A 15,528-nucleotide genomic window follows, 5' to 3' on the forward strand; every position below is an offset into this window, starting at 1 on the left:
GGTGTTACTAAGTGGTCTATTGTTATTTTGAGCCCCACGTTTCATACATGAGTACGACCTATCGCCCAGATTTCTCGTATATGATAAAGACTGTTGTAACATGTTTAAACTTAAATTAATTGTTTCAAATTGCAATTTAACATACAAATATGCATTTGCCTAATTGTGTTTAAATATAAACCATATGTAAAATTTAAAAACAAATTATTATTTTACACTATATTATCAACTTTTAATCGGTAATACAATCTATAAAATCGGCGACTTAGGTCATGTTTTCTTAAAACTGAATTCACAAGAATTCAGGTCCTGATCTCATACAATCATTAATCTATTGTTCACTGGATGTAAAACAGAAGAACATTTAATATAAACGTTTCGCTTGTTTTAAGGCAAACAACAGTTTAGAAGCAAGCAATGCAAATCGTTACCTGTTTCTGGACCGATGATTTGCGTTATGGCGTGCTGCATCATCTACATTTTGGCTTATAATTGATGAAATAATTTTCATAGATAAATGCTTTTAAATAGGGATATTCCACTACGACCCGATTCCCCACGATTTGTCCCGATTTCCAATATTTTGAGGTCGGGGACATTTGTAACTCAATCGGCGAAGGTCCTAACTCATTCGTAGCAAGTCGCGGGCGAGTCGTGAGCTCCCAAAAAATCGCGGCTAGTTTTCAAACGTGTTTAGAATTTGACCAAGACCTCCAAGACTGAATTTAATCGCAATTGACTCGTAACAGTGTTGTAGTGCGTTCTTGGGCGTCGTAATGGAATCTTAGGTAATTCGTGACTCAATAGGGGAATCGGTGATCACGTGATCTGTTTACAAATCATTTACGACTTTGTCAAGACTCTTAAGAGTTCACCCCGATTGTGTTGCGAGCCCGCTAAAATTCTCGCGATTTAGTTACGAAACAGTTACGATTTTGTAAAGAATGATAAAGAAATAATATTTTTCCATCATGTTTTGTTGTCGAATAACCCACAGTAACGAGTATAGATGCGTAGGAATTAAATCACGAATGCGGAGCACGAGTGCTTCGATAACACGAAATTATACTCCTTACTGTGGGTTATTCGACAATAGGCCATCATAGAAAAAATATTATTTCTATTCTTACACGATTCTGATTGATTTGCTTCAAGCTTTTGGACGTGAACTATATTTTTCAATACTCCGCCCCTCTTAGTACAAAGTTCACTATTTAGTGACGTCATTGAATTGTACAAACATTTGACGTCGTTTTCATTCATAAATATTTTGCAAATTACGTCACTTCCATTGAGAACAACGCTCATAGAAACTAAATGACGTCACATGTGTTAATTTTTCTGAAAAGCTGACATGCTATAAATGTTTTCTTAATTACGTTTCTTAACAAACAAATTCTTAGCAAGCGTGGTCATGCCACTTATCACCAAATATACAATTTGTTGTTTCATTACATTTATATACGTGCATTTTACTGCAATATTTTCTTTATTTATTCGGAACTATTTTCGAACATTAAGCTCCGCCCATAATTTATAGCAGAATAACCCACACTTTATTTCCTTCTTTGTCTATAGAAAACAAGTCGCGTGCCGTGTTAGAATCAATATCAGTAGATATTGGCGCCGAATTCATGGGTGCGTTCGGTGAGGTCCTAGCTTAGTCGTGACCGATATGCTTCGGTCGTAGTACAGTCGCAGTAGATTCTTACACATCGTAGTGAAGTCGCGACCCTATTCGCAAGACTTCAACCGAACCCCACGATTCGTCGTAACACAATCGTACCACTGTCGTAACTGAATCGCAGACTGTCACGAGTCTTTCCGGTTCAATAAATGTGAGAAATCGTAGCAAATCGTGGGCTTGTAGTGGAATAGGGCCATAAGTTGTTCATTAAGCGAGCAATACTTGATGATATTAATGACTGAGACTGTAAAAAAAGAACATACAATATTGTATAAAAAATATCATTCACAGTACTACCACACTTTATAGTTTTGCAATGGTTCTTAACCATTTGTCAATTTTTGTGTCAGTCTTATCAAAAGGTTAACAATTCATTCAATTGAAACACCCACTCCTGTATCGTGTTCTCTCTTCAAGTCTCATTTAATTAAGGCAGTTGATTCAACATTTGAGAGCTTTATATCTAATACAATCTCACACACACGAAGTTAAGGAGACGAATTCAGAAGTGAAAAATAGTTTGATCTAGAAATTCAGACGCTAGGAATGATAAATTTACGTGTAGAAGTATTTAGTTCAACGCTTTAGAATTGGAATGAGTCGCGTAAAACGTAAACCTGATTTAAATCTGCTGAGAATAAAACAGATTTAAATGATGTGTGTACGTGCTGTTGTTGTTTACAATATCATTTCAATTTTGAAGTGCATTGTTGACGCATTTGTATATTAATTATTCTAATAGGTCACGCAGAAACAGCATTTGCAAAGAACAGTTGATACAGCATTTGCAAAGTGCAGTTGATGGCTTATCGGGTAACAATGTAGTACCTTTGGCAATCCATATAACAGCGCAGATATTGTCATGTTGAATTCAGAATTCAACGGGTCCACATTTTATTAGAATCGCGCACACTGCAACTACATATACTTTTTTCCGGAATGAAGTTTGGTGCATGTAATAACTGACATCAGCATGGAATAAATTGCAAATCGTGATGACTACATAATCATGAAAATAACGCCTCATCGCATCTCCTAATAAAAAAATTAATCATGTTATCTGGGTGTACGCTAAAGTATATATCCCTATTAAAATACATGAATTTAATAAGGCCTTTTCACAGATTTTGGCATGTATTGAGGTTTGTCATTAAATGCTTTATATTGATAAATTTAAACCTGTGACCTAAAAATCTCCAGTAAAAAACAACAATACAATTTCAAATTAAAAAAAGTAACCGTCAACTGGGCTCAAACCACTGAACCCTGGAGTCCAGGAGTAAAAAGTCTTTCACTTAGACCACTCTGCTATTCGTGCTCATGCTTTGAAAGGATGTATTTTTTACTTTATATAAGCATTTCTCGTAGTTTCACAAAATATAGCGACAACAACAGAACTTTCCAAATTACTTAATCGTTTCGCGTTGCAACGCTTTATAATTTTTCAGGTTTTCATATCGTCAAAAGATGCATATAATGGATATTTTAGAGCATGGTAAATGTTAAGTATTACTATTTCCTCACAGATAGTATAACTTAAACGAAAATTTGCGAATCTCAAACAACTTTTTTTAATTTTGTTAATTTACCGAAACGTGGAAAGGCCCTTTAACGCTTCTTCAACAGTCTGCACTCTTCGGGGTCTACACAAATTCAAACGCTTCGTCAACTCTATGTTAAAGGCATAACGTTTTGACGCTAAATGTTTAACTTGGAATTTTGGGGTGTTCGGCAAACTTTCAGCAATCATTTGGACTGTTGTAGAACCCATCGCAATTTTTTCGACATCTTCGGTAAGCCTGAAAGGCTCTTCAATTCTTAATACGCCCCGACATGATCGTGTAGTGAGCGGAATGAAAGCAAAGAGCTAACCGAAGAGGACGTGTGGAAGAGTCCTTTCTCAGGAATACACTCGGGCGTTATGTTGTTCGTGTAATGAAAGATGCCGAAGTGGCGCAACAGTCGCCGATTGTAAATGGAAGCAACGCCGAGTACGAGTTGAACTTCCCAAAAAATCTTGTCATCAGAAAACCGTCTTAAATAACATAACATAATTATTTATATAGTAAGTTCAATTTAATAAATGGCTAAAAATAACAAACTTTTGTGGTCTTCATATTTAAAGAGATTGTTGTTATTTTAACTTTATTTCAGTCACTGGCTCAAGAAAGAAAAACATTTTTATTGAAATCTTGATGCCATAATTTAATTTTTGTTTTATAACGGTATCGAAGATACGGGCATGCAAATTCGAGGGTGTGTTCTTAGAAACAAACTTTAATTGTGTGCAGCACACATTTTTATTGCAAACATGAACGAAAAACATTATCTAAGTAGCTACTTTACTAAAGTACAGGAAGAGCCGAATAAACGTTATTTATTTATCTAAAACTTATATCTTCAAAAACACTGTCCAGTACTAGTATGCTTTATATAAACTTCAACAACAAAAAGTGCCATACGAAGGTTAATTAGAAAAGGAAGACCCTAAAGCAAGTATACCATTTGTGAGAAAACGTTAAAATACAGACATTCTGCAACTTGTCAGGATCTAAAAATCGTTTCCGATGTCATCTCTTTTTGTTTTACGGATAATCTCGAGTCAGGATCGAATTAATTATGTTTGCGTTCATTTGCATAATTTGGGGCGCACTTGCATGTGCTTTCAATTTGGTTCGCGCCCTATTATAATCGATAACCGGCGGAAACTTCACAATCATGACGCAGTTCCATTCAGTTATGTCTTGCCCCACATACACTTTCATTTTTGTACGCAATCTTTTTTTTCTTGCTGAATAGCTCAGAGGAGGACTTTCAGATATCATCGCGGGCAATTAAAATGGAATATATTGTCTCGCACAAAATAAAACACGTGCATTTTGTATCTCGTTAAATCAATGTTACCAGATCTCATCTAGCGTTGAGATTTGCTATCAGGAAATTTGTTTTTATGGGTTAGATTTTTAGGCGGTATTCGTTGATTTTGAGTGGAGTTGAAATGTTTGGAATTTTGTTACGTTGGCATAACATTTTAAGTAAAAAAAATCCTGTAAAACAACCCTTTAAATTGGGATTCATGTACATTCCCTTTTTCAAAATAGACACTCGTATTACCTTGTATGCTACATCGCTCAAGTTTAAAACGCTCTCATTAGCAATACCGACATACAATTGAAAGTGAACGCACAGCAATTACAGCAGCAAACCCTAGGATCTTAAGTAGTGTAAATACAATATGAAACAATGAATCATATGTATCGGACGGCAAAACATCAACACCTTATTTTGATTTACATTGAATGTTTCGGGGACTAAATTTGGCAACAGAGATGTCTTCAAATACAACACAAAGATCAAGTACATAGATATCAGCGACAACCTGTTTAAGGCATCTCCGAAATCATTGACCTTAATTCCTTGGGTAAACTGCATGTGGCGAACATCCCGTGAAATTGCCTTTTCCAAACACTTTGTTTGCCCGCTACGTTATTGAAAAGAACATCAGTTTCCGTTGCGACCTAAGATGCAGTTCTGGTAATTTGTTTATTTATTAAGTTGTTGCTACTTAGTGTATTCTTCGGTTTTCAGATTTAACCCTCTCGATGCAATTCAAACAACGAAGACTATTTGTAAATACCGTTTTTATATAGTTGAACACTTTGTTTTGATATCAGAAAACATATATAAATTGTGAATTCTCTTGGTTGTTTGTTTTGTTTTGTTGCATTGGTCAAAGTCTGTTTAAACAAGATCAAACAGTTGTTTTTGTATTCGGTTTGAGAGTTATTGTAATCAAAAGGAAGGGAAACAATCATTATTTCACGAAAGCTCACACTTAATATAATTGATCAATTATCTTTCCTTGCAGTTATTATGGAAGGCGCGGACATCGAAAACAAACTAATGTATTTCATATTTTTAAATGTTATTGTTAATTACAAAAAGTATTACAACGTATTATGATTTATCTTAGACAAATAAACGAGACAACAGACAATAGACGAATCGTGTATTAAACTATTTATTTTAAAAATGCGGCAAGTTGATTTGTGCGAGAACCAAAAAATTGGCTTCATTCCAGATATTGTGAAAATAAAATGGAAATGTGTCTGTAAAAAGTAAGTGTACCAAAACGAAACCAGATAAATAGTGCGAATAAAAAATAGGTATATGAATGTCACATTTTATACAAATAATCTTCAAATATTATGTTTACTTGTCTCAGTGAAATGGACTAAACTATTAGAATCATGTAAAAGGTTCACAACCTAGCATATTTACGTTCATTTTGTGAATATAAAAATACATTTGTAATGCATTCTAATAGCTAATTAAAACGGATAACACAATTGCAACGTTGTGGCAAATCGTGAGCGTTTCCATTATTCCCTCGTGCCAGATATGTATACTACTTTGGAACGTACGGCCGGGTACCAGACTATCTATTAAAAGAACTACTGAGCTTATTATGTCTGTTTTTTTATAATGATCTATCAATCTGTCATGTGCATTATAATTGTTTATACTTAATGAGAGAAAACATCAATTATTGATATTTTACCTTTATAGGGATAAGTTACACTCAAATGAACGTATTTGTTTCATTGAGCACATATATACACGTACTCAGTAATCTGTTTTTGTTTAAAATCTTTTTTAAGTTCTTACAACGCACATGTTTTTACTTTGATCTTTCAATTACAAAGTGTATATTTGTATTTTTTTTCCAGTTTTAAATAAAATACAATCCTGGATGGCCACACCTGGAACCAGGAAGAAATTTGGCACGTTTAGCCTGGTGTCATGATGGGACATACTGGCCTGTATTTTAATATTTCCGTACGAGTTCATGTTGGTCAGAACTCAATCATCTAACAAATTCTAATGCAAATTTCTGAAAATCTAAAAAGGGAAACTCATCTTAACCTTAAAAGATATAGTGTTTATTGGAAATATTAATATTAGAGATGGTAAGTATTTAAACGGTAATTGTGTATTTGTGATTCAATTTAACAAATAGGTTTGCTAAATCGAAAGTAAGAAATGTCGGTTTGGCACATTAAAAACTAAATGCTTTTTTTCAGGAAATAGCGACCAACTGGCAGTATTCGGAATCCTTCGCAGAAACAAATCTTAAAATGCTTGAGAACGAAGAATTCTGTGACGTCATATTTGCTGCCGGAAACGAACAAAAACAAATAAAATGTCACAAATTAATTCTCGCCAGCCGAAGTCCAGTCTTCTATGCCGCGTTTTGTGGCACCCTGGCCGAATCCAAAGACGTCATCTTCGTTCCAGATATAGAGTCATCTACCCTAGATAATCTATTACGGTCGGTATAAGAAGTTTATGTTTTAAGCCAGATAAAACATGTAATGAGTTATTATATATTATCCAATTTTAACATCAACGAATATAGGTTTCTAGAGCGGAATAGTGGGGTTGTTATCATCTGCATATGTAAAGCGCTCTTGTTCGTCTAAGCAATACTATTATATTGTATTCAATATCACTCGTCGTTCTGCATAGTGTAATGAAAAATATAACAAATTAATTCACGGTACATTGGGTCACCAGAGGTGTTCGTTTATTTATATAATTTCGCCTGTTGATTACTAATTGATGTTATTTTACAGATATCTGTACAGTGGCAATGTCGAAATAAACGCAGACATAGTTCTAAGTTTGTTGTACACGGCGAAGAAATACGATATTCCTGTGCTAGCAGATGGCCTCAATTTTATAGTGTCTGACGACTGTGAACTAAGTGGAATCGATATGTTTTTGCCATGTGTTGAAGGTTCTGTGACTGGTGTATTGGAGCTTCTTGAGAGAACTACAGTTATTCACACTCAGAATGTTACGTTGCATTACAATAAAGGTGTTGAGCATATGCTTGTTGATTTGGAAAAACGTCTTCATCTTAATTCCAGGAACGAATATTCCATAAGACAAATAATGAAAGGTTCAAATACGTTTTATTGTGTATCAGCCAAACGCAATATAACGATGGAAGGTGTGCCTATGACGCTCAGTGACTTGAAGGTTGGACAGAGTGATAACGGTACAACCGTCAATAGTGGACAGTTTTATGGCTTTTAAATTTTGATTCATACAAAGAAATAAAATTAAATACGAAGATGAGATCCCATATTTTTGAAAATATATTTCACTTGATTGGACATAATTGTATTGTATTGATAAATATTGATATAGTATATATTATTGTTATATAATATTTTCTTTGTAAATATAATTGACTGCAAAAGGTGTAGCCAAACAATTGCTAGTATAATAAAACTATTAATAATACTGCTTGCCGCAATGTTTTTATAAGTAATGTTTTTTTCGCAAAACTATTAAACGAATTGTAAAAAGAAAATTTCTCTGTAGAGACCTTATCGATTATCTGTGTGCTTTACGCTGTTTATTAAGATAATATAATATGGGTTAAACGATGTAATGCGTTTTGTGGTAAACATGAATAATTATTGGAAATAGATTTACATTATCAACGGTAGTAACTGTGCAAATATAAAACTTTATGTTGCACATTTGATTTGTAAATGTATGGTATTATTTAAAAACATGTTGCATTTTTGATCACTATTACCTGTTTTCAAATGAGGAATTTCCTTCAAAACAATCTGTATTTGATAAAATAAGGTATGTGCATAAATAGCAAGGCGTGTTTTCGATTTCACGGAGATTTGTCTGCCAGGGATATCACTGGATTTCATTAATACTTCATTGGGCATGTATTAAGCAGTATTTCACGCGCGTCTGCTCACGACAAGACGGTCGTTTACTATTATATTTTTGACGTTATTGACGTAAGTTGTGCAAATGACGTTTATGGTGTTTTGACATTTAATGCATCGTTCAAACTTATTGATATAACTTAATATTACTGCGTACGTGTGCATAAATTAAACTTTACTATTTTGCAATAAATATCGTTTTAATGGGGCGAATGAAATACGATGGTTTCCCTACCTTACCGATATCTGTTTTTCCGAGCGTATTACGTGATTCCATTCTGTTGTTAATAATAATGATAAGCCTTGTTTGTTTAAATAATTAGACATGATTGAATGTGTATACCCCTTTGAAGGAGAGGACTAAAGGGTTGCACTTGTCCGTCCAGCCGTGCGTAGGTAAATTCCGAAACTTGTGTTTTTAACTCATGTTTTAGTAAGGCTTGGTTTTCGGTCAAATAATATCATTTGAATGACATAAAGTGTAGCGCCTATTTTGGGAAAAATTATGTCCATTTCTCTATTTTTCCCGTCAAACAATATATATAATTGCTTGAAGCTTGCGTTTCCACTCTTCCCAAATTACTGGGTAGATATCGCTTGTACTTTAACAGTTTACTTACCTCAATGTATAGATCATCGTAAAGAAAGATATTTCGAGTTTTTGCAGAAATATTGCCCTTTGTCTGGGTTTTCCAGTTCAAAATATATAGTCCCAAATGTTTATTTTTAAGTTCCAACTTCTCTTAAACTACTGGGTGGATTTTTTTCAAACTTTTACAGTTGAACGAATTTAGTAGGTGCACTATTGTAAAGACAAGAGTTTATGCTGCGGCAAGTTTTTCCAGACTGTTTGTCATTTGCCTGTTTTCTGCTATAAAACATTTAGTCCCAACATTTTTAATTTCTTCTGTAATGTTTAGTTGGTTAATCTCATTCAAACGTTTAGAGTTGACTTGCTTTAATGTGTATAGTATCGGGAAAAAAAGAATTTTGCCTGCGAGCAGTTTTTACTTGTTAATGAGCAACAGTGAATGTGGTATTTACTAAATATAGTGCATCTGTGATTGTCTTTAAATAATGAATTTACTTGTTTACTTTATCTGACGTCTGCAGGTCCCAGGTCGAACAGTTAACAACACAGTGGAAAAACGGTTTTCACATATTATACAGTGATTTTTAAATGTTATATGATCGTTTTGATGTCACTGCAATCAGATTTTGCATTGTTTGCATAGAATGACGTATTTCCTGAAGTTAAGTCGAAATACCTTTAATACTTGAGTTCTGAGTGTATTTTTTAACAAAATGCCCACTTAAATTATTAAGTTGCTATTATCACGCTGGTAATGCGGATACTTTGATAACAGATGGCATTTCGCTGACAGAGGACAACAAAAGCCACGCGCGAGAGGTAAGTATCTCATTTTTTTAAAAGATATATCCTAAAGATTAGTTTGTATACAAAGCACATGGTCGAGTTTATAAATGGTGTATCATTTTCTATTGGGAAAAAAAATCACTTAAGAATGGTAGATTTTCCCCCAAAAAATAGAAAATCGGTCGGAAAACAGCATGAACTGGATTGACAGTAAATATTTAAACGAAATAAACCTGCTTAGAAATACCGCAAGGAATTGTTTGATATTCCAGCATTTAGAGTTATCACCGTGCTTCAAATACTGAAGTTTTGATAGTATATGATGCAATATAAACGAAGAAAGAGCATGTTTTAATAGACGGTATTCATGAAGTTTCAGACACTTTGATTCCCGATAAAGGACACATCTGATAGCAGAGACTTTCATCAAATTGGGCACTTTAATAACCGAAATTTACCTTCTACCTAAAATGCATTTATGTATATTCTGGCTATTCTAACCAAACATTTGGAAGTACGAATCAATGTGCATAGTCAAGCGCGACAAATTTGAAATATGTGCATAACTTAATTTCAAACACCTGTGAAAAGTAACCAATGACGTCGTTCGTTTTCACAAATTACATTACTGTTAATAAATACCATTAATATTATAGAAGAAATTTTTAAATAAGATTAACATGCTTATTTCTAAAGAAATATATTTCAAGTGACGACCGGAAATAATTTTCTACATAATGAACTTGTGTTTAGTGGTAACTTGATGTTCAGACAGATGAAAATTCAACGGATGATGTGGATCAACACGATCGTGTTTAATTTTACTTAAAGCAGGCTCTAAATAACGGGAGCGAAGGGGTCTTTATGAGGCACATACACCGTTGTTCTTCATAAAATCCTGTGTTGTTGGTGCTCATTAAAATCGCACCATTAAGACGATTCTAATGCGTAGTCACAAAATTATAAGAGAATTGAAAACTCCCTTTATATTTAGCTCTGCTTATAGGGAGCATTCAATTTTACACAATGATAACGTAAGCTCGAAGTGCGATTCACCTGACCCGAAATCACTTTATTGGTTGAGTTAAAAGAATATCGGACCTGCATCACTGCTGATATTTATTTTTAAGTAGCAGTTTTAGCAGAGTGATGTTTCATGACATGCCATCTAGGGCATAAGTAAATGACCTCAGTACCTTTATTATGACATAATTGTACATGCTTTAGATCAACCGTTTCGCTACAAGGAACGTTAGTTAAAATTGTTTAAGCTCGTGTACTATGCGAAGATCCGGCGGTTGAGAGACTCAGAAACTGGAAAATGTATGGTCATATAGACGGTACTCATCAGACATATCGATTTAATTTTACATTTATCTTTCACATTTGTAAAAAATCAATATCATATTCCAATGGGATACGAAAATGTTTCGGTAATTATTTTTTTAAAATTTACTTCAGTATATATATTTGTATGCATTTCCTGCTTAGTATTATAGTATTCCACAGCGAATTGTGCATTTCTAATTCAGTAAAAAGAATATGTTTTATCTGGTAAAAAGTGTCGACTGATCGGGAATAGAAGTGCAATTGTCATTGAGATTATCGGTTGTCAAGTAGTTTATGGAGAACGCAATAACATAAACGTGCACAAAGTGCAATTATGTTTTCATTAAGATTTATTTCTGTTGATTTTATTCTAATATAACGCTTTCCAATGTCCGAATTATATTGTGAACTACAAGTTACATACGGCGCAACGGCCGATGGCGGCCCCGCGATAACAACAAGTTGTATGGATTTTATCCGGCTGTGGGCATGGGACTGACTATTTACTTACACAATACAGAAGTTGATTGTGACGTGTGTAATTCCGATTGGCCGTGTGTAAAATCGCGTGTCTGCAACGTAAATATGCGTGCAACGGACACATATCAAATACATACGTAATTAACCGATGTTTGACGATCTTTATGATACGTAAATATACAAGGATTCATCAAGTACGATACAAACCCGAAGTGTCCGAAACTTATTGACGTTTGATACACAGAGGCAATTAAATGTTGATCTAGTGACTGCCTTTTGAAAAATGCATTAAATTTGTATTATTGCTTTGATACAAATTTCAATTATTATATTTATTCAATAATGCCCCAAATTGTTCGTTACGTCACACGGTTAAAGAAGTCTCCTTGACAATTTGGCATCCGACTCTTTAAACATTCGATTTTTTTCAAATGCGTTAGTAAACTAAAATGTAACATATTGTAACCTTAATGGATATATTAAACTTTTATTTCGAAAAGTAAGCACGTTCTTGGTTTATTTCCATGTATTTTTATTTTGTTGAAATATGTACTGATCATCCAATTCATGCTGATTATCGATGTAATTTTATAATTTCTTTACACAATCCACCGTTTTTCTGCAAATTTCTTTCTTCGCGATACGACGTGCTATACCATTAATCGACCAAACAATACCCCGTGTCTGGAAACCAAATGAACAGAACATAAATGCTAAAAAGCTGAAGAACTCTCCTCTCGCGCGTGGCTTTTGTTGTTCTCTGTTATCGAAGTGCCATCTGTTATCAAAGTATCCGCATACCCGGCGTGATTTTTATGATTTGTGGAAACACACGTTTGTTTCTTTTCAACAAGCTAATTTTAAAATTAGAAAAAGGGCAAATTTGCGTACATATTGCTTAAATTCAATTATCTGTGCAAATAATTAAGTCCTTATTATTAATGTAACTCAATGTTGTCTAATGTAACTTGTTTGCTATCTGGACACTGTTTTCATTTGATAGGAAGAAGGTACCATATTTGCTCACACAATAGTATAACATTGTAACAAAATATAACAATTGTTCAGTGGACTCGGGTACCATGTTGAAAATTAACCCTTTTTCTTTCATATTGTTTGTTCAAAATATCAATTGTTTTTTTGGTGACAAAGATTCCATTTGATATATGGGACGTTTAATCACCCACCGTTGGTTATTATTGTTATTCCTCGCAAGAATTATATATCTGAGCTGCTTGGGTCGATTTCTTTTAAACTTGGTATGAATGTATATATGGATTAGAGGATCTTTTACGCATTTGCAAATAAAGGGGAAATGACCCATTTTTCTGTAAAAAATCAGACTTTTGGGTCTGGAGCCGCATCTTCTTGGTCAGATTTCATGGAAACTTGGTATGAGTGTATATTTGAAAGATATTGATGCACGTCGAATTTCGACGCAAACACTTTTTGTTATGGCATTGTTTTGCTTGAAACATACCCTTTGTAAATGAAATTTGTTATGTATAGAGATGTTTCTTAAATATCAACATGAGCAACAGCCATGAATCTTACTAAAATTGTTTTCAATCATTTGGGGTTGAGTTACATTGAAGACCCTGAAACCTACATTCAAGGTCAAGGTCAAACATTGAAGTCGAATATCTCAACTGTAAAGTTTTATTCACAAATCAGCCATTATTATACTATATATCAAGGGATTTTGTATTAACTTTCTATAGGTTTCCTTCGTGATCAGGCTGTGTGTAACAGGTAAGGCTCAGGTCTCAAGGATCAGATCAAGGTCGCATACTGAACCCAAATGTTACACATTTTGATTTAAAATGGCATATTTTTAACGTTTGCCATTATACAAGTGATTCTCATATGATTTGATGTAAGTGTTTGTTAATATCAGGTAGTGAGACACATGTGGAACCATGCCCATATGACCAAGATCAAGTCACATAAATTGCGTTATGCACTGCTTTTTAATAACAGAGTTATCACCATTTCTTCCTTTAAAAATGTGTTTTGTTATCAGGTAGATTACATTAAAACTTGGTGGCGAGTATATATACACGGCTAGCTTAATGAGGCAGAACAATTGCCTTAGGCACCATATTTTAACAACAACACCTTTTAATAGCATCCTTTGTGACTTACAAAAACGATTTCATAAGTAGTTGTGTACAGAGTTTCGACCTATCCATAAACATGATTTATTTTTACTGGGTATATCCATTAAACAAATTCTCTTGGTATTAATATGTTGTTTGAAAAGTTACAATATGACGTATGTAAACCTTTAACGACCACCATTTTTCAGCTAATTAAAAAAATATTGGAAAAGGTACCCTGTGTCATCGTTTGACCCTTACTTTGATTAAAACAATGAAATGAACACGGGCTCTTTGGAACTTATCAATACGATAAAATAAATCGGTACTAAAATGTCAAGGTATCATTTGTCATTTGTGTTTTTTGTTCACTACGAACGCAATCAAAACCAGCGGGATAAGATATGTTTATTTGTACAAAACGACTTAACGAACAATTTAGCAATTGTTGCTATATCTTTTGTGAAAATGATATCTACGTGTAAAACGGTATGAACAACTAGATTTGAAGTTAATCCATCGGTTCATATAATTAGTGTGTGTAGGTATTGTAAATATTACATCAACTATGCAATTTTAATAACGCCGTTGTGTTACTACAGTAAGTGTACAATATTAAATATGTATAATTATTACCAACATGTAACACACGAATTATACATTATATATATTCTTTATATTTGAAAATAAATAAACAAAGTTTGATGGATGTAAGATTTGTATTATTGGCCGGATACTTTTCATTACAAATACGCGATTCGTTATTGTCATTGTATAGTTGCAAATTAGTTGCACTGTACATATAAGAAAACAATAACTTTGTTTATACATCCATAAATGTATATTTATTTACATCAAGTCCCACTTATACAGCTTACATAGCTTGCAAGAAACTTGTACATATATAAGAACTAGATTTCTTTCTCCGCATGTACCGTGAATGAAGTTTGTCTTTAAAGAATTCAACATATAGTTTTAAGCACATTGAACTACCTATTATATAAAATACACATAAAACCCGATTAAGTTACCTGTTATAATTCATAATTTGAAAGTCAATAACGGTCCCAGCAAGCAAGCCCATTTTGGCCCATTATTGAATATACAAACGCGCTGATGCACATTGCCATGCTTAATGAAATATTTACATAACTTGCAATTATAAACCACACAACACTTTATATAATGTAAATGCATTTAGACTAAAATATGGAAAATGATTAAGAGATACATTTCACAAAAGACTTCAAATTGTGAACATATTGGCACAATAATTATCACTGCATTATGGAAAGAAACACTGAAACAACTGAGCGATTTAGAAACGCGAGAACCGATTAGTAGCAGCTAAGTGATGGGTTTGATGGATGAAATAAAAATAAATTGTTTAACTTAGGGAAACAAGTAAGACGGTGACGGGCGTAGAAGAAGCAAAAAGCCAAACCACACATGTTTCCATTTTGCGAAATGGACTGCTTATAAAGATATTTAAATGTAGTCCAAATTAAAACAAAATCATTATTATAAATCTGACAATATGTCAAAGTGAAGCAAAAACAATATCAGTAATTATAATACAAACACTTTAATGCTTGAAATCGTCCGTTGTAAAGTAACTGTTGAAAAGTGAGGATGCATTTGTGTTTAACTCAATTACGTCGTGTCCATGATATCCAACGATCTTGTGTCTTCATTCACGTAGACTTAATCATATATCAAGTTTTTTGGTATTGAGAACTTTCTTTTCTTCCGTGTCAACTTCACCCACAATAATGTCACCTAAGACAAACACCT

The sequence above is a fragment of the Dreissena polymorpha genome, chromosome 7, assembly GCF_020536995.1.
Source record: "Dreissena polymorpha isolate Duluth1 chromosome 7, UMN_Dpol_1.0, whole genome shotgun sequence".
Lineage (NCBI taxonomy): Eukaryota > Metazoa > Mollusca > Bivalvia > Myida > Dreissenidae > Dreissena > Dreissena polymorpha.